Raw genomic sequence first — 20295 nt, 5'->3', positions numbered from 1 at the left:
ATTAGTAATAGATTTAGCATCTAAAATTTCAAAGATATAGAAAGCACTCAAACAGATGGCTTTAAACTAACTGAATGGAACTGTTCATGGAGAAATAAATTGGACAACAGATGAAAGGAAGGGAATGAACACAACGTACTTAATCAAGTTCTTCAACAAGCTGTGATGTAAGAAGCTAGGAAACAGAACATGAGCAACAGGAGCTAGACTAAAGGACCCCAGAAAATGTGTAGAAATGACACATTTGTAGTTAGCAAACCAACACAGAAGACAACTTTCATGAGACCTCAATAGACTCATGTTGCCCTTCTAATTTTTGAAGGTCTTTTAAAAATACCAGTGAATCCAGGTTATAGTGAACCCAGGTTACAGAAATCTGTGGAGAAAATCCTGTTATACTGAAGACAAAAAAAACCTCTGAGGTTCTAGGTCAGTAGTACAAAGAAAAAAAGCAGATAATAAACAAAATAATTAAAATGAATATGCTTTAACAAAAATGGCCCCCCAAAACCCTAACCAGTTTTAAATTCATCAGCATTGTATCAAGCATTTTTACATCTAAGTCCCACAATATCCCTATGAGGCATGTTTTATTATCATCCCCACTTTACAGACTAGGAAACTGAGGTGTAATGAAATGACATAATTTGCTGAAGGTTGCTCAGTTGGAATAGCCCATGCTGTTTCCAATACTCTGAGCTTCAGACATGCACAGAAGTGGATGAGGAAAGATTGGGTCTTCCTATCTCACTCCCCCACAAAAAGAGACCCTGTTTTTTGGAAGAAGAAACAGGCATGATGTGTGGTTATTCTAACTCCTGGTGTCAAAAAATTATTTTAGTATCTATATTTCTTATTTCCTTTTTTTGAGTAAAATGAGCAGGTTTTATTTTATTTTTATGTTTTTCAGCTTTTATTTTAGAATCAGGGTACATGTGTAGGTTTGTTACAAAGGTATATTGTGTGATGCTGAGGTTTGGAGTATGAATAATCTGTCACCCAGGTAGTGAGCACAGTACCCAATAATAGATTTTCAACCCTTGCTTCCCTCCCTACCTCCTCGTGCATTTACCCAGTGTCTACTGTTGCCATATTTATGTCCATGTGTACCCAATGTGTAGCTCCCACTTATAAGTGAGAAAATGCCATATTATGTTTTCTGTTTCTGCGTTAGTTCAAAAACATGGGATGCTTCACAAATTTGCATGTCATCTTTGCACAGGGGCCATGCTAATCTTCTCTGTATCATTCCAATTTTAGTATATATGCTGCCAAAGTGAGCACTCGGTTACTTTTAAATGTACTAACTGATTAATCTTTGGAATTGCCTCCTAGGGCAGATCTATGTGAAATCCAAGAGGTCAACAGAGATATAGAGCAAAATACAAGAAAGTCTCAGAATTCAATAAAAGGACGCATGAGTTAAGTACCTATAAGAGGGCACAGCCAGAAGCTCTCAAAAAATGCTGCTTGGGGCTGGGCGTGGTGGCCCATGCCTGTAATACCAGCACTTTGGGAGGCCGAGGTGGGCAGATCACGAGGTCGGGAGTTTAAGACCACCCTGGCCAGCATGGTGAAACCCTGTCTTTACTAAAAATACAAAAAATTAGCTGGGCATGGTGGTGCACACCTGTAATCCCAGCTACTTGGGAGGCTGAGGCAGGAGAATTGCTTGAACCCAGGAGGCGGATGTTGCAGTGAGCCGAGATCGCGCCACTGCACTCCAGTCTAGGTGATAGAGCGAGACTCCGACTCAAAAAAAAAAAAAAAAATAAATGCTGATTGGTCACCAAGGTTCGTAAGACCTCTTCTGATGCAAGGGTGATCATCTAGAAAAAAGAAACCCTGTTCCAGTGTAGGGCTCATGCAGAAATCTTGGACATGATTTACTTACTCTTGAAGGAAGAGATTTGGGTTTGAAAAGGAAGATTTTTCCCAGCACTTTGGGAGGCTGAGGCAGGCAGATCACTTGAGGCCAGGAGTTTGAGACCAGCCTGGCCAACATGGTGAAACTCCGTCTCTACTAAAAACACAAAAATTAGTCAGGCATGGTGGTATGTGCCTGTAGTCCCAGGTACTTGGAAGCTTGAGGCAGGAGGATTGCTTGAGCCTGGGAGGCAGGGGTTGCAGTGAGCTGAGAGTGCACCAGCCTAGGTGGCAGAACAAGACTCAAAACAAAACAAAAAACAAACAAACAAAAAACAAAAACAAAACAAAAGGATTTTAAAGCCAAATATCCAAACTGGTTTCTTTTCATAAAGTATTCCCTCAGTAATGCCAAGCCACAAGGTAACTTACAGAAACCATGAGTATTCATGGAGGATGAAGAACCCTCTCATTCCTACAAAGGGGCAACACATGCTAATTGTCTAGGAGACCTGTGATCTTGCAAGATGCTCTCTTCCACATCTTCACTTTCCGTGGGATTTTACTTATGAGAAATGAAAGTGTTAGGAAAAAGCCCTTCTAACTCCAAGCATGGTAACTTCAATGCACTAATGATAGTATCTAAATAAATGGTAATAATCAATACTTTCTGGTAGGTGTCAGGAGTTCATCTTAAAGAATGACTAACTATAATAATCCATTGCTTCTCAATCGTGAAACATTGGTATACTTTGATCAGTTAAAGGACAGAGATTTTGAATAATTTACTTTTAGAATAAGAATGGGTTTTAAGTTTTTCTATAACAATACCATTCACTGCATTCTGATACGCTTTCTTACAGGGAAAAGTCAATCAAAAATAACTTATAGCTTATCCTATGTATGCTACAGCCTATAGTGATGAAATGAATCTGATGTACTATCATAATTGTGACATCATGAATTCCCACAGTGCTTTATTTACTTGAAAAAAAAATTGTGTTCCTTCAAAACCATGAGTGTTCTGTGGTGGTGGGTTAAGCATATGTGTCTTTTGATTTTATCAATAACACATATCTGTAACCCAACATCCTCAGCTTCATTTTTATCCTAAGAATCCATCCTTAATATAGAACTGCAAAAGACCTGAAGTATCTTTAGCAGCTAAGTCACAGTAAGTGGCAACAGAGCAAAGTGGGAATCCTGATACAAATTAAGGCAGCAATCCTTCAATGGTCTCATGATTCTAAAAAGGAGGAGAGGATTTTAAAACGCCACATTGTCTTTTTACAAACTTTGCAAGATCGACGTATTCCCCCTAGTCAGATCACGATTATACATGCATCACTTGAGAGCCTATCTTTAAAAACGAATGACGAAATGTCATTTTCAGATCTGTTTATTTACTATGCCACTGGACTGTGATAAGAACACAGAGAAAAGGAAATAAAAAGAAAAGAGCCTTGCCTGGGTTTAGAATCACTTTTTAACTGGTTCACCAAACTGTGGCCAGAAGTCATCTTTCTAAAACACAGATCATGTCACATTCCTGCTTAAATCCTGTAATGGTTTTTTATTACCTACAGGATGAAACTCAAACTCTCCAGCATACAAAGACTTTTAAGTACTTGGTGTCTTCCTACCTTCCAGTTTCATTTTCTCCCAACTTTGTCACCTTCCAGTACTCCAGCAACAATAAGGAACAGACTCTGTCCTGTGGAACATGCCATGCACTTTACACTGCCAGGTCTCTGTGTATTCTGTTTTTCCTGTTTGGAACTTCCTCTCTCTACACCCAGCTGCCGAGTTGGGAGTGCTCCTTCAATTCAAATGTCACATCCTCTTTGAATCTTTGATTCCACCATGTAAAATATACTCCCTCTTCTGTGCTTCTATAGCATTTTCTAGAACATTTTTATAGCACAGTCTTGGCTCCCAGGGACCCTAAATCTTTTCCTCAACGTGCTCCATTCTTGCCACTTTGCTTGGGTTTCCATAAGACCTTAGTAACAATGTAAAGCTGCTAGAATCCTTGAAAAAGCAAATAGAAAAAGGGCTATTCCTGGGAAAAGAACGGTAGTTGTGGACCTGGGTACAAGGCAATAGGGAGGAGGGTAAAAATAGATCTTGCAGTCATAGGAAAAGAGATGACACCATGGAAGAAATTAAGTGAACAGAACGTTATAGTACCTGGATTAAAATGGGGAAACAAAGAAGTTGCATATTAGATTCTTCTTTGGTGCATATAGCCATGCACGTAGGGGGATGGGCCAGGGTTTTCATGGCAATTGTCTAGGTAAGAAGAGTAAGAATTAGATTGAGGAGGAAGGCTGGCGCGGTGGCTTATGCCTGTAATCTCAGCACTTTGGGAGGCCGAGGTGGGCAGATCACAAGGTCAGGAGTTTGAGACCAGCCTGGCCAATATGGTGAAACTCTGTCTCTACTAAAAAAAAAAAAAAAAACCAAAAATAATTAGCTGGGTGTGGTGGCGCACACCTGTAATCCCAGCTACTCAGCAGGCTGAGGCAGGAGAATTGCTTGAACCCTGGAGGTGGAGGTTGCGGTGAGCCGAGATCATGCCACTGCACTCCAGCCTGGGTGACAGAAGGAGACTCTGTTTCAAAAAAAAAAAAAAAAAGAATTAAATTGAGGAGGAACTGGAACATGTGAATAGCTGAGCTTCATCACAAGATTGGGCCATTCTTTCTTTCTTTCTTTCTTTTTTTGAGTTGGAGTTTCACTCTTGTTGCCCAGGCTGAGGTACAATGGCGCAATCCCGGCTCACTGCAACCTCCGCCTCCCAGGTTCAAGCGATTCTCCTGCCTCAGCCTCCCGAGTAAGCTGGGATTACAGGTGCCCACCACCATGCCCAGCTAATTTTTGTATTTTTAGTAGAGACGGGGTTTCACCATGTTGATCAGGCTGTTCTTGAACTCCTGACCTCAGGTGATCCAGCCACCTCAGGCTCCCACAGTGCTGAGATTACAGGCATGAGCCACCGCGCCCGGCCCTGGGCCATTCTTTAATTAGTTGTTGAACTGATGTGGAATTAAGAAGGATCTTTCCCTTAAATAAACACAATACACTGTAAGGAGTGTGATACTAATTATTTAATTTCTGGAAGCCTAAAGAAAAGCTGCCAGTGGGAAATCTGGTCCCTTTCATAGAGAGCAGTGCAATTCATTATTTGTATACTTGTTTCTCTTTTTATCCCCAGGGGCCTCGTACACACAGTAGGTACCCAATAATGTTTGTTAAACTGAACTGAAACCACTTCTAGCCTAATAGGACTTGTGATCTAGGAATGCAATATGGAAGTGAATATTTGTTAGTCAAACCATTTTCGCTTAAGTCACAAACAGTAATTTTTGTTCTACTTTAATCTTAGGGTTGGTATCATATAAAACAAGAAAGTAAGAAGAGGCAAGGAAAGGAGGATTTTGCCAAGACAACAAGGAGGAAGTGGGGGTGCAGAAGTTAGCTCGTATCACAGCGCTGAGAATGAAAGAAAGAGGACCAAAAAGGATTTTGGAGAAAAAATTAGAATAAAATGCCATGAACCTCAACTGGAGAGAAATAAATTTCTCTCTCTCTCTTTTTCCTTCCTTCCTTCCTTCTTTCCTTCCTTCCTTTCTTCATTCCTTCGTTCCTTCCTTCTCTCCTCCCTCTCTCCCTCCCTCTCTCTCTCTTCCTTGCTTCTTTCCCTCCCTCTTTCCTTCTTTCCTCTCTCTCTCTTTCTTTTTTGAGACAGGCTCTTGCTCTGACACCCAGGCGGAAGTGCAGTGGTACAATCACGGCTCACTGCAGCCTCCATCTCCTGGGTTCAAGCAACCCTCCTGCCCTCAGCCTCCCAAGTAGCTTGGACTACTTGGTGTGCACCGCCACACTTGGCTAATTTATTTCTTATTTTTGGTAGAGACAGGGTCTCACTATGTTTCCCAGGCTGGTCTTGAACTCCTGGTCTCAAACTTCTGGTCTCAAGCAATCTTTCCATCTCAGCCTCCCAAAGTGCTGGGATTATAGGTGTGAACTACCACGCCTGGCCAAGAAATAAATTTCTGAGTCCCATGTTACAGCCTGATTGGCACACCAATTCTGTTTGCCTTGGACCTTATCTATCTCCAGAACAGGGTTCAGAAGAAACAATAAACAGGCAAAAGACTGTGCCAAATGAATAACTGATTACTCTTTAGGAAATAGCTATTGATAGCAACTTCTGAGCTATAGACTTTGAGTGGCTGAGAATTTGGTCACTGATAGTGTTTCCTCAGTCTTGTTCTTTTATTTATCTCCTGGAGAAATGGCATTTTCCTTTTGAGCTTTTACATGTACATTGATTTGCATCCTGTGAGCAAACATCTTATGTGTGTCTGAGCATTTAATACTGTTAATGGTGAAGGCTACATAGAGATTAGTGTGACAGACTCCTGACATCTCTATTTTAGTTGCTATCCAAAGCAAAAGATTTAAGGAGGAATCAAATGATAATAATTTTGCCTTCTCTATGTCTCTCTAGTAAAAGACATTCAGATATCATCAGAGTACTGCATTGAGAAAACTTTAAAAGCAAACACAGCAGAAAAGACAAAAGAAGACTCAGGAACTAATTATCGTGATTCTCTGGGGGTATTTCAGGGTGGGTGATCTAATGAGAACTCTTACACCCCAACAGGAAGAACTTGATGGGAAAGCAGTGATCTTAGCAATGTGGCTTTGACCTGGTATGTATTATCTCCTGGTCAAAGGGCCACTCCCAAGCCAAACCTCACCCTCAGACAGCTCCATGTGTGTCTCTGTGTAGCAGTATGGGCTCAGAGACAGAAAAATGATGTTGGCTGTGATAAGTTACCTTTAAGGCAAAAATCACCCTCCCTTAAAAAAGAAGTTACAAATTCTAGATTTAAATATTTCTGGATTCTTCTGTTTCATCTGACAAAACTCAAGCAAGTTTGAAGTCAAACTTTGCAAGGAAAAAGATTTAGGAGGGGAAAATGAGGGTGATGTTTCTAAACCCAAAATTTTCCAACCAAATCACCAAGTCTGTAATTGCAAAATAAAAACACTAAATCTCAATATCTATTTGCACAGCTCATTAACTAAGGGCTCACACTCAGCAAACGGGGAAAAAAAGAAAAAGAAAAAACTTTAGTACCAAATACATTTGGAAAGTTACTATAGAGACCTATATTTCCCTTGGATCTAAACTAGGCCCTGCCACATTCTGCTACACTGTGGTTGGATGCATCTGTTTGTCTGTCTGTCTTTATTGCTTATTTATCAAGTAGCAAATCGGGATGAGGCAAAGCATCTTTTCTCAGACCATGCAGGAGAGAGAAAGAGAACATTTCTTTCCCCACTGAACATTATGAACATTATGGCAGGCACTCGACCTGCTCTGCTACTGGGACAACATGATTTACAATGTGAAAAGGGAAAACCTAAATCACCAAGTAATGAAAACATTAAAGTTAATGCATCACAAGTGAGGAATTTATTACCATTAACTCCAATAAACAGTTATAAAACACTCGTCCTTTCCTGTCCGTGCACAGGGACACAGACACTGGACTTCATTAAGCTCAACTTTCTTTTCTTCTTCACTAGACCAGTCATGTGTGTTTGAACCAACCACCATTTATTGTTAAGTGGACTGGCTCATTTTCCAGGACTGTAGAAAGCTGAAGGCACATCCATTCTGCTTCACGGCACTTGGTATAGACGGATGAAATAGCAAAGTTTAGAAGACATGCAGCTCGGTATTGCTGTATAAGTTTATTTGAAAGTCTCCAAAATGTATGTCTGACAAAAGCAGAGTAGCTCTTCCGAGCAGCCTTTCTCACAGGCAGGTATATAAGTAATAATGCCTGGTGAGGAGGATGGCATATTGGATGCCAATGCACGTCAGGTGTGTTTAACTGAATAATTTTTCCCTTGTTATTGTTTGGTATAGCACCTTGGAAGCCTGAGATGGAAACCCATTTCCTTCTAACATTTTTCTCTGTCACAGGGGCAGAGAAGTTTATTACCTTAAGGTTGTTCCTGAACAAAAGAGGCTGCACATATTGGATGGCTAAGGTAGATTGGTTCCAGATTCATTTGTTTTCAAGGAAAAAAAGAACTAAAGTGTCTTTTTTGAAAAGCCACTTCTAATTGTGGAATTGCCTGGGTGTTACAAAGCACATAGGAGAGGCAGCATGAAATTCAGGCTTTCCTGACCAAATAATTACAACAGTAACATGATAATAGTAATACTTTACATTTGGATAACACTTTATTTAGTGTTTATAAAATGCTTTCGTGTATGACACCTCCTTAATTCTGATCTTCTTCATTCAGACAGAAAGATCTCACCAGTCTGGCCTTCTGAAGCTGAAACAGGCTCACACAGTTGGGAAGAAGAAGAACCAAGATATAAACTCAGATTTTTTTCTTTTCTTTTTTTTTTTGAGACAGTTTCACTCTTGTTGCCCAGGCTGGAGTGCAATGGCGTGATCTCGGCTGGAGTGCAATGGCGTGATCTGAGCATCTCCCGGGCTCAAACGATTCTCCTGCCTCAGCCTCCTGAGTAGCTGCGTTATAGGCATGTGCCACCACACCTGGCTAATTTTTTTTTTTTTTTTTTTGTATTTTTAGTAGAGACGGGGGTTTCACCATGCTGGCCAGGCTGGTCTCGAACTCCCGACCTTAGGTGATTCCCCCGCCTCTGCCTCTCAAAGTGCTGGGATTACAGGCGTGAGCCACCGTGCCCAGCCAAAACTCAGGTATTTTTAAGCTCCAAATCCAGTTTTTTTTTCCTTTTGTTTTGGCTACACCATGCTACACATTTTATCTAATGTATGTTATGGTCCTAACTATAAAGTCAAGATGAATAATGCTTTAATTCTATATTTCTCAGCCCAAATTTCATGATTTTTAGGAACCCCATTCTGCTAAGAATGGCTACAGTAATATACTACTAAATGGAGCCATTATGCCTGGGAGTTGTCCAGGATATTCAGCCTTAAAATGGGATCTGATCTTTGGCATTACCAGAGAAGAGACAGGTACCTGGGCTGTATGAGGTTCACAGGGATGTTTAGCCCCAGACATTGAGTGGGACTGCTGGACTTCTATGGGTCAAACTGTGTAGAGCACATGAAAGGAGGAACAAGAATAGCTCTGATGCAGAATCTGAGCAGCACATCCCACATTACCAAAGCTAAGAGTTCCATAAGACCAACTACTAAAATGTTGCATGATTTAAGATGGTAGAAATACTTGTCAAGGAAATCCTTCCTTCCTTCCTTCCTTCCTCCCTCCCTCCTTCCCCTTTCTTTCTTTTCTTTTCTTTCTTTCTTTCTTTCTTTCTTTCTTTCTTTCTTTCTTTCTTTCTTTCTTTCTTCTTTCTTTCTCTCTCTCTCTTTCTTTCTTTCCTTCTCTCTCTCTCTCTTTCTTTTTTTGAGATGGGGTCTCACTCTGTTGCCCAGGCTGGAGTGTAGTGGCTTGATCTTGGTTCACTGCAGTCTCCACCTCCCAGGCTTAAGCAATCCTCCCACCTCAGCCTCCTGAGTAGCTGAAACTACAGGCACGTGTCACCACGCTCAGTTAATTTTTGGATATTTTGGTCGAGACAGGGTTTAGCTATGTTGCCCAGGCTGGTCTAGAACTCCTGGGCTCAAGCAATTCACATGCCTCGGCCTCCCAAAGTGCTGGGATTACAGGCGTGAGCTACCGCACCTGGCCGAGGAAATCTTAAATAGAACAAAAAGATCAAGAAAAGAAAACCAGAAAAGATAAAAAGTATTAGAACACAGAAACAGAGGGAAGGACATTATCAAAGAAATAATAACATTTCTCAAAATGATAGGAATCTTTTGATTGACATGGTCCTCCATACACCCAGCACATGAATGAAAAGGGACTCACATATTGGTAATCACAGTGATATTTCAGAACAGAATTCTTAAAAAGAAGATCCTAAAACCTTCTGAATCAGGGGGGAGAAACAAGTCATACAAAGAATTAAGAATCAGAATGGCACTGAAATTCTCCACAGCAACAATGAAAGCTGGAAGCCAATGAAGCAAAGCTTTCCAAGTTCTAAGGGAAAATGATTTCCATTAGCATTCTCACACCCAAACTAACAGTTAAGTGTAAAAGTAGAATACAGAGGTTTTCTGACATTCAAAGTCTCAAGAAATTGACCTCCCAGGCATCCTTTCTCAGGATGCCACCACAATATGTGCTCCATCAAAATGAGGGAGTCCACCAAGAAAGAAGGTGACATTGGGTCCAGAACGTGGTGCTCTGATGAAGGAAAGGGATGAAAGGGAAGTCCCAGGATGACAGCTGTGCAGGAGGCCTGAGAGCAGCCAGCCCAGAGTGGGGAGGAGGATGGAGATCTCCAGGAGAGACTAGAAGCACAAATGGAACTGATGGATCATCTGGTGTGTTTGATCATGTGGAAAATTACAATTCTGCAAAGTTTGGAAAGAATTAGGGATGGTGACTTAGAAAACTAGGCAAATGAAGAAAGTCAAGGCATTTGCCAACTCTAGGAAAAACAAGAATTTTTTTTACATTTCCTGGTTTATTATAAAGGATATTACAAAGGATATAGGTAAAGAGATGCATAGGGTGAGGTATGGGGGAAGGGGTGTGGAGCGTCCATGTCCTCCCTGGCTATGCTACCCTCCAGGAACCTCCACGTGGTCAGTTATCTGGAAGCTCTACGAACCCAGTCCTCTTGGGTAAAAAATAAAGAGGTATTTTTTTATACCCCTTGTTATAAAAAATAAAGAAATAAAATTTAATTATACAATTTTATAAGGGTTGACGTAAATAATATTTACATAGTTAATGTAAACACTAAATATTGATTAACTAAAAATTATGATATAACCACACTCGACACATGAAGAATGGGGAATTGATGGCTGGGATGGAATAGGAATGCTGACTCCTCCCCTATCATAATATAAAATCAATAGGTAATGTCTGAAATTGATAAACTAAAAAAATAGCTGTCTAATCATATTATTTAGAAGTATGGAAGAGACACATCAGAATGGATGAAAAAGTTAATTTTTAAAAAATGGAAAGGGGTTGCCTCTGGAAAGCAGAACTCCAGGATGACTGCTTGTAGTATTATTTGATTAAAAAAAATTTTTTTGGAAATGGGGTCTTGCTATGTGGCCAAGGCTGGATTCAAACTCCTGGGCTCAAGTAATCTTCCCACTTTAGCCTCCCAAGGGACTACAGGTACACACCATTGTGCCTGGCTTTATTTGATTTTTAAGAACTATATGCATACATTATTTTGATAAAAATAAAAATAGAAAATTTTAAAAATAGTTTTTCAACCATTTCACAGTACAGCCATGTCTCCATATTTATATAATGATGTCCATTCTGAGTGGCTGATTACACAAAATTCCTAAGCTTGGTATGAAGGTACATGGCAAAGGAATCCAGAAAAGAAAGAAGAAACCAGTGTAGAATGAAGAGAAACAATGCTATTAAAAACACTTGCACAGGTTGGGCATGGTGACTCACGCCCGTAATCCCAGCGCTTTGGAGGCCGAGGCAGGCAGATCACTTGAGGCCAGGAGTTCAAGACTAGGAGTTCTGGCCAACATGCAGAAACCATCTCTACTAAAAATACAAAAATTAGCTGGGTGTGGTGATGCATGCTTGTAATCCCAGCTACTCAGGAGGCTGAGGCATAAGAATTGCTTGAGCCTGGGAGGCAGATGTTGCAGTGAGCTGAGATTGTGCCACTACACTCCAGTCTGGGCAACAGAGGAAGACTCTGTCTCAAAAAAAAAAAAAGAAAAAAATTTACATAAAGTTATATTTGAATTAGATATTGTCTTAAGAATACTTTAATAATCTGTAGTCTTTATGTAATTTTAAGACTCATTTACAATTCTAATATTGTACTTTATACCATACGTCTAATTTGCCTAAGCTCTTCCTACATTGCAAGGGGACCCACAAGAGCAGGAGGTCTCTTTCCACTGGAGAGCTGTTTTATTTCATAAGTAATAAAAGGTATGGAATCCCATTATGAAATTTGGGGTCAGAAGCCCAGGGTATAAACTTGGGTTGCAATTTACAAAGTATTATTGTATTACTGGGCATGACCAGAATTTGATCAAGTACCTGCAGATCAAATCAAATCAAGAAAAATTTATCTGGAACCTTCCACGTGGGAGGTTTTGTGCCAGAGAGCACAGAATTCCTAGAATGTCCTAGAATGGCTTCAGATCAGTGCAAAGACAGAGACAGCACAGACATGATTTTAATTTATAGGGTTGGAAAAGTACAAGGCTATAAAACAGGACACCTGTTGTCTTGCATTTATGTTAAAGGTTTCACCTTTTTAAAAAATAATCAGAAACACATAATCATTAGTCTTGACATAAATTATACTTTAGATTGGGAGTGGAAATCGTGTTTTCAGAATAGGAAGGAAGGAAAAGTAAAACCAACTGCATGTAATTTTTCAAGTGGAAACAACGGCAATATGAAGATATATGGGCGTTAGACCCACTGGTAGAGGAAGGAGGCTGTGCTCTCTTACCTCTTACCATGTCACTCCTGTGACCTCTACCATTTGAAATGCTTTGATTCCACCTTGCCCAAGGGACCTGTGAGCACCGGGGAAAGGGATGAAGGATGCCTATGCCTGACCTCACCTTTACATTGTCTAACGACTGAAGGTATAAATCAGCTTTCCCCTTGAAGACCCAAGTGTCAGTAGCTCATGTGAAATGCTGGAAATATTAAATGATGTCCCCGAGGGTTTTATCGTTACTCAGTTTTCTCCTGTAACTGGGAGAGCTGTTCACATGAAGGATACTCTCCCCCAGGACCTCAATTTGTATATAAAATGAAGTATGAAACTCCAACAACTTCTTGCCAGTTTGGAAAGAAAATAAACAATTAGGAGAGGCTGCACTTAGCCCATTGTCCTGTTTATATTTCATTTATCTCTTTGACTATTCCTAGTGAACAGTTTACACCAACAAAGGTGTGATAACACTCTTATTACAAATCCTTATTTCCAGGGCAACAAATCTTTGACAGTTACAAAATCACCATAGACAATTCAATGTGTTTTTGTAATGGATAAGAACAAAAGCTCTTCCTTTTATCCTATTTAGCAGAGGGAGTGTGCTAATAATTAGAACTGAGAGGCAAGTGTCTGGATGCCAGGGTTCCATGTCTAGCTAGGACTTGGGCCTGTATCTAAATCTCCCTTCCAGATTCTTTCTGCAGAATTTACAAAATCTATGGATGCTTACTTCTCCTAATATACCTTGATTCATTAACCCTCACCACTACCTCTATAATATGAGTAATTTTCTATAATAAGAAAAATGACCATTTTTCTCTTGATGGAGAAATTAAAGTGACTTGCTCAAGCCTCCTAGTTAGTAAGTGGACAAGGCAGGAACAGAAGGAATTCTCATGGCAATCCTTAGCATTAGTCTGTCTACATCTCAGTCTTTCCTCCTCCTCTTTCCATCAAAAACTTAAGTACTGCTACACAAAGAATACAGTCCTTATTATAGAAACATTATTATACATTTATGTGGGGCTTTAAAATTTTTTAGAGCACTGTCAAACCTCCTATTTAACTTGGTTTTTATAATAGTCCTATTAGGTTTGTATTTACAGAGTCTGGAAGGATAGGATAAAAGTAATAAGAAACAAAATAGTTGAGAAGAAAAGCCAGTGAAATATTAAGGATTAACTAAGACATTGTAGAATCTTAATTACCCCAGGTTTGTAAAAGCTGGCCAGATACATGAAAATATTGATTAGACTGACTGTGCCTGTGCTGTAATAGGGGATTGATCACTAAATGACTCTTTGCTCTGTGTTCTAAGGTTGGATTCCATGTATGAAAGGATATTCAGAAGAGTGTAATGTGCTCTCTTAACATGAGCTCTCTTGCCATTTAACTATGGCTGAATTAGGGGCAAACAGCACTGCTTCTCTAGAGGTAAGAGAAAGTGTGAGGGCTGAAGGTGATTTCAAACAGCAGGTGAAGGAAGATGAAGAAATAGATACTTTTCCCCTCAGAAGTCTAAAACATCTTCTGAATCAGGCCCGGTTGTTTTGTTGTTGTTGTTTTATAAGTAGAATTGGTGCTGCTTAAATGGTGTGTGTTTAAGTTAACTGGAAAAGGGCCCCTCTTCCAAAATATCTTTTCAACTGACTTCTGTAATTCCTGAAATTCCATCATTTGGGGCCCATTCCCTTAGATTAAAGCATTATTCCCCGTTGAACTACAAACGCCTCTGGAAGAGGTAGCACATTAATCGAGATATTCTCATCCACAGTGTGGTAACAAGCTAGGACATCAGAAATCACTGGGAGGAGGAGGCACAGAGCTCCAGCTCTCCTAGGGATAAGGCACAGCTGTCTGTACCTATGCGGTAGACCACTGAGTAGAGGTAGATAACTGACAGATGTCAGGTAGCGACGCTTATCCATGAGGTCACGTGTGTGTGGCTGGCAATATTATACGGAGCCATTATCAGTCATCGACACCTTGGAGCCGTGGTTCGTAACTCTGGCTGCACATCGGAATCACCTGTCTACTTTTTAAAAAAGTGTAGATACCTGAACTGCACCCCAGATATACTGATTCAGGATTATCTGGAGTGGGGCTGAGGCATGTTTATTTTTACAAAGTTCTATGAGTAGTTCTGATGCTCACCTAGGGCTGAGAACCACAGCCTCAGAGTAGATTTGTATGTTAGGTCCTTATCATCCTGATGGCTTGCTGGAGGGCCTTGGTGAGGTGGGCCCAGGGAGGCCCCCAGGTGGAGGGCCTGGACAGTGAGTATCAGAACAAGCACGAGGGGCAAGAGAAGTGCTATAGGCACCAAAGTAACCAAAGGTGACCTGGAAAAGAGCCAAGACAACTTGTACACTACACATGGCAATTTTAACAAACTACCCAGGATCATTATTACCAAGACTAGAATAAACTATATTAATCAACCAACAAAAGTTAGGACTTCTGCATAACACCATTTAAGAAATACTAAAGAAATTATTATCTGTGCTAATATAACTCTGGCTTTAATCGTTTCCATGGCTGAGGAGGCCACTTGTAGTCATTTCATCACTGTGGTATCTTTCCCATTCTATTCCTCATAGTCTCCTCCCGAGTGTTACCCTGCTCAGTTTGTCCTCGGCTACCCCCCAGAGGAAGTCCTTACCAGATGTATCATTAGGATTAGTTTAGCCAGTGTGACGGAAAACCCCAAATAATAGAGGCCTTAACAAAATAGAAGGTAATTTGTCCCTCATGTATAAAAAGACTGGGGGGAGGCACCCCAGGAATGGGAGGGCACTTCATGCTCCTCTTTTTTTTCCTGAAAAAGAGTTTTGCATCTTGGTGATCACATTTATTAGAAGGGTTGGAGAAAAATAAAAATGCCATTTAGCTTAAGAAGTTATGAATTATCTGGGCTGGGTGCAGTGGCTCATGCTTGTAATCCCAGCAGTTTGGAGGGCCAAGGTGGGAGGATGGCTTAAGCCCAGGAGTTTGAGACCAGGCTGGGCAGCACACTGAGACCCCACCTCTATTAAAAAAAATTTTTTTTTAATAGAAATTATGAGTTGTCTGCAAATCAATTCATTTCAGGAGTGGGAGAATTTCTTAATATCAAAATGTTTGCTGGTTTCTCTTTTGAATGTCCTGAACATTTAAAGAGGTACCTGTACAAAGTCTCCTATTTTCCATATGGGATAAATTGTTTCAGCCAACTCTCAATGGAGGGACAACCAGGACAAAACGTCTTCTGGGAAAAAGAGCATTCGAATATTCTGTTTCGCTGATTTATATATCTCTTATATATGATGGCTTCTTCCTCAATTTCTGTAGTAGTCACAGTTTCTTCCACATCTCCCAATAACATATTTAAATGTAGATCATAAGCATGTAATCTGCCTAGAAGCTCCTGGTAATCTCTCATTTATCCATAAATTCATTTATCCAGGCTGAGCCTGATGAAATCAAGGGGCTCCTCTATGGTGTTGGTAGTTTGTTGCTGGTTTATATCGTCCACCATGTTTCAAACCCTTCGCCCTTTCCTCTTCAGGCTCTTTCTATCTTTATAAAGTGTGTCATTTGTTCGTCATGGTCCAAACTGGCTCCAGTTCCAGCCAGCAGGAAGGAGGAAAGGGGCAACACAGACAGTACCACCATCCCTCTACCTGCTTAAGGACACTTGTGTGTGGCCCTAAAAAGTTGACACATTACTTACACATTCCACTAGCCAGAAGTTAAATCACGTGGTCAAATCTAGTTGCCGTGGAGGCAGGGAGTTGTTCTGGGCAGCCACGAACCCAGAATTGGGGGCGAGCTAGCAGTCTCAGCTACACCAGTAATACTGCACACAGCTAAATAAGTATTGGCAGTCACCTTATGAACCTAGAATATCCCACTGGAAAGAAAGAAAATGAGTATGGTAAGAGAAGACTGCTTAATTCCAGGTGTTGGGTAATTCGTGGCGATTAGAGGAAAGTGTTTTCCACTAATGAAGAGTGAGAATTTGTTCAAAGTAGTTATCTGTGGTCCAAGAATCATAACAGAGGCCTCAAATAAATGAAGTGTTGGTTTATCTTTTGAAAGGTTATGTTTCCTCTTGGAATTATGTGATTCAAAAGTCCACCTCTTGCCTAAGGAAGGACTGGAATGCAGGCCTTCTTGTCCAAGTTCCTGAAGTTAACTTCTATAACACTGTCAGGAGCAGAACAACATATAAGACCACTGGAGTGTGTGCTAGCTGTTAGTGCTCACAAAAAGTAGGAGAAATGTTAGTACTAATTTCACACCCAAATTTGCTTAGATGTGCTTAAAAAGATTCTGATCAATGAAAAGGTATACTTTTCCCTAACTCTAGGGCTCCAAGTACTTGAGGGTTACAGATAATGCTGTTCTAGATGCATGTGGTATAAAATACAAATAATCTGTTTAAGTCTATGGCAATGTTTGGATTGCTTCACTGACTAGGATGATTTTAAAAGTAAAGCACTGTATCTTTTCCAATCTGATCTCCCTAAATCATGCAATAGACTTGTTTCCTTTCTTTGTGTTTCTCATTTGTCCAGCTCATTGAATTGTATGGCTATTTAGCTCAGTTAGATAGAGGAACATGGTGCTAAGGAGACGAAGGTGACCTGGTGCTAAGGAGACAAGGCTTTATACCAAGTGGGTTGATTGGCGTGTAGAATTCAGTTCTGTTCCATGTCTAGTTGACTGCTACTCTATCCCTGGCTAGCTATTCTGAGGGGATGCATGCTTCTTAAAAGGGGGGCTGAGTAGGAAAGAGTGGGTGCCTCAGCAGAATTAAGCTGTACTGTTGGCCGGGCTCAGTGGCTCATGCCTGTAATCCCAGCACTTTGGGAGGCTGAGGCGTGTGGATCACCTGAGGTCAGGAGCTCGAGACCAGCCTGACAAACATGGAGAAATCCCATCTCTACTAAATATACAAAAATTAGCCGGGTGTGGTGGCAGGTGCCTTTAATTTCAGCTACTTGGGAGGCTGAGGTAGGAAAATCGCTTGAACCCGTGCTTGAACACCGCAGAGGCTGCAGTGAGCCGAGATCACACCATTGCACTCCAGCCTGGGCAACAAGAGCAAAACTCTGTCTCAAAAAAAAAAAAAAAAAAAAAAAAAAAAAAAAAAAGCTGTACTGTTGTAAACGCCCTGCAAAGGCCCTTATACAGAGCTGATGGGCCAGAAGTACCTCTATGCACAGAGGAACATAAGTAGTTTGGATATGAAATGGTCTCTCCAACAATAAGCCATTCTACTTTCAGGAGACTATGACCTAGCAGCTTGGAGATTGAACTGTGGCATCAGGAATGGAAAAGAAAGCTAGCGTGGCAAGAACAACTGTCATATTCACAGGACAAGGTTTAGGGCTCTCCGTCTTCTGCTTCTTGCTTGATCTGGGTCACCACATTCTGCCTCCTATTTCCAACCTACCTCGGTGTTTCCCACCCCCAGCTGAGTTGTCACTACGTGTTGAGGAAAATCATCTCCATAACAGGAATTATATTTGCCACTGTTTTCACTTATTCTAGATAGAAATGTTATTTCTCACCACAGAGGAAGACTTTTTTCCCTCTTATCAAAATCTGTCAGTCTATCCACACAACCTGGAGAACAAATGTGTTTTTTATCCCTCTGTGAACAAACACGGCTCAGCACCTGCACAGCACTCAAGGGTGGCCAGACCTCATCCTGACTCTGAGCCAACTGCTGCTCTTGGAGAGAGAAAGTAAAAATGATTGATTCTACATCTTAATTAAGATAAACAAAGAGGGACATCAAATAATGGCCCTGACAGTTTGAAACAAACTGAAAGTACAGCTTAGCATTTCATAAAATAAAAAGCGTTTGATGTGAGGATGGCAGTTTAATAATTTGTAAATATCACTGGTTTAGTATTATAGCTAATCCAAATATTTTCATTTCTCATCATAAGTTACCCTCTGTTGATGGCTTGTCCTCTTCAACTTACAGCTTTCATCCTCGAGCCTTCAACAGAGGCAGAGAGGAGAGGAACAGAAAGGATCACAGGTTCTCTCTGGAATGTGAATTATAGCCTCAACTTCCTTTATACTTTCTGATTCTGAATATTCACTAGAAAATACCACTGACCAGCCCAAAGGATGTATTGCCTTCTTCTTCATCTCCTCTAAAACATATCAAACTTTAATTATAGCTTCCTATTAGCTTCTGATTGTTTCTTCTTCTTTAATTTTTTGTAGAGATGGGATTTTGCCATGTTGCCCAGGCTGGTCTCAAACTCTTGGGTTCAAGCAATCTAACCACCTTGGCCCCCCAAGTGCTGGAATTACAGGCATAGGACATTGCACTGGGCCTGATTGTTTCTTAATTAAGAGAAGCTGAACTTTCTCCAGTTCCTTTTTTTTTTCTCTTTTTCTAAAATTAGAGGCTGGGCTCACACCTGTAATCCCAGCATTTTGGGAGGCTGAGGCAGGCAGATCACTGGAGGTCAGGAGTTCGAGACCAGCCTGGCCAACATGGTGAAACCCTGACTCTACTAAAAATACAAAAATTAGCCAGGCGTAGTGGTGCGTGCCTGTAGTCCCAGCTACTTGGGAGGCTGAGGCAGGAGAATTGCTTAAACCTGGGAGGCAGAGGTTGCAGTGAGCTGAGATTGCGCCACTGCACTCCAGCCTGGGTGACAGAGTGAGACTCTGTCTCAAAATAAAGTAAAATAAAATAAAATAAAATAAACAGATGGCGTTCCACTATGTTGGTCAGGCTGGTCTCGAACTCCTGGGCTCAAGCAATCCTCCTGCCTCAGCCTCTCCAAGTGCTGGGATTACAGGTGTGAGTCACTGCACCTGGCCTCTGGTTTTTAAATTATAGAGAAATAAAAAAATTGAACCACCATACTAACTGCAATGCTCCTACAGTACTGTTTTTATATCATAATGAAATAGTCAGCTATAGATCTATATCTAAAATGTGTTTTATTGCCCTAATGCCCTCTGAAGAAGGGTAGCTGAAGGGTAGGGGTATTCTTGTTAATGCCTATGTCTATACTTCCTTGGGTGGGTATGGAGGAAGACAAGCAGAAAGCTGTGATAATAATTATAAAAAGATAAAAGTGGAAACCTCTATGTTGGCCATAGCCTTGTGATTTGGCTTTTGTGAAAAATATTCAGAGAAATAGTAGGGAATTTTAACAATTGATTTGGAATTCCCCAGGGTGCAAGCCAGAACATATATCTGCGAAAGCAGAACCGAAGGAACACCATTGGGCAGACAGAGGCTTTGGGCTTTTTAAAAAGGTATGCAAAAAGGGAAGGGTGAGGATGCAGACGTGTCAGATTAGCCTGTTGTGAGATATGACTCTGGACTCAGGAGAGGACCATTTTCTCATGGCCTCCCCATTCTTTTTGCTGAGGTTCTTAACAGAATTTTTTTTTTTTCCTGCTGTTGGATGATACCAAGTCCAGGCTCGAGACCACACTGGATGGACATGACAGGCAGGGGCCCACAGAGGGAAGCTGCAGTTCAGAGAATTCTCCACAGGGAAGCAGTATGAGATCAGGGTTTAGATAGAGGCAGCCCCAGCATCACCAGCTCTCCCTGGTTCTAATTGGAGACAGTTTTCCTCCTTTCCTTTCACTGTGTAAGATAAGCACCAACAGGGCAAGCTCACCTTTCAGGAGAGCCCCTGAGCCTAACTGCAGTCCTCCATGTAGCCCTTTACTCCCAGGCCTGTTCCTCCTCACTTAAACAGCTGGCTTTCAGCATATTGCTTTGTTTATTCCATCTCTGACCTATGCATTATCTGAAGGATGCCATAAGGGTTCAACATGCCCACCTTTGTGAAATTACCTCATTCTGAGCTGCTGGGTTCATACCACTGACACAG

General features: G+C 41.0%; 1 protein-coding gene, 1 non-coding gene and 1 pseudogene across 6 annotated transcripts in view; all 3 read right to left on the bottom strand.

Annotated features, from left to right (window-relative positions):
- SKAP1 (src kinase associated phosphoprotein 1) overlaps nucleotides 1-20295 on the bottom strand; it is a 328721-nt gene that overhangs the window by 66051 nt on the left and 242375 nt on the right. The gene's annotated exons all lie outside the window — the stretch shown is intronic.
- Nucleotides 1178-1284, bottom strand: LOC112437713 (U6 spliceosomal RNA). The gene has a single exon (XR_003026257.1). It is a non-coding gene; the product is annotated as a U6 spliceosomal RNA (small nuclear RNA).
- On the bottom strand, nucleotides 15629-15941 carry LOC106633952 (U6 snRNA-associated Sm-like protein LSm3; annotated as a pseudogene).

This window comes from Pan paniscus, chromosome 19 (genome assembly GCF_029289425.2).
Source record: "Pan paniscus chromosome 19, NHGRI_mPanPan1-v2.0_pri, whole genome shotgun sequence".
NCBI lineage: Eukaryota > Metazoa > Chordata > Mammalia > Primates > Hominidae > Pan > Pan paniscus.
This window is presented reverse-complemented; position numbering and strand designations above follow the sequence as displayed.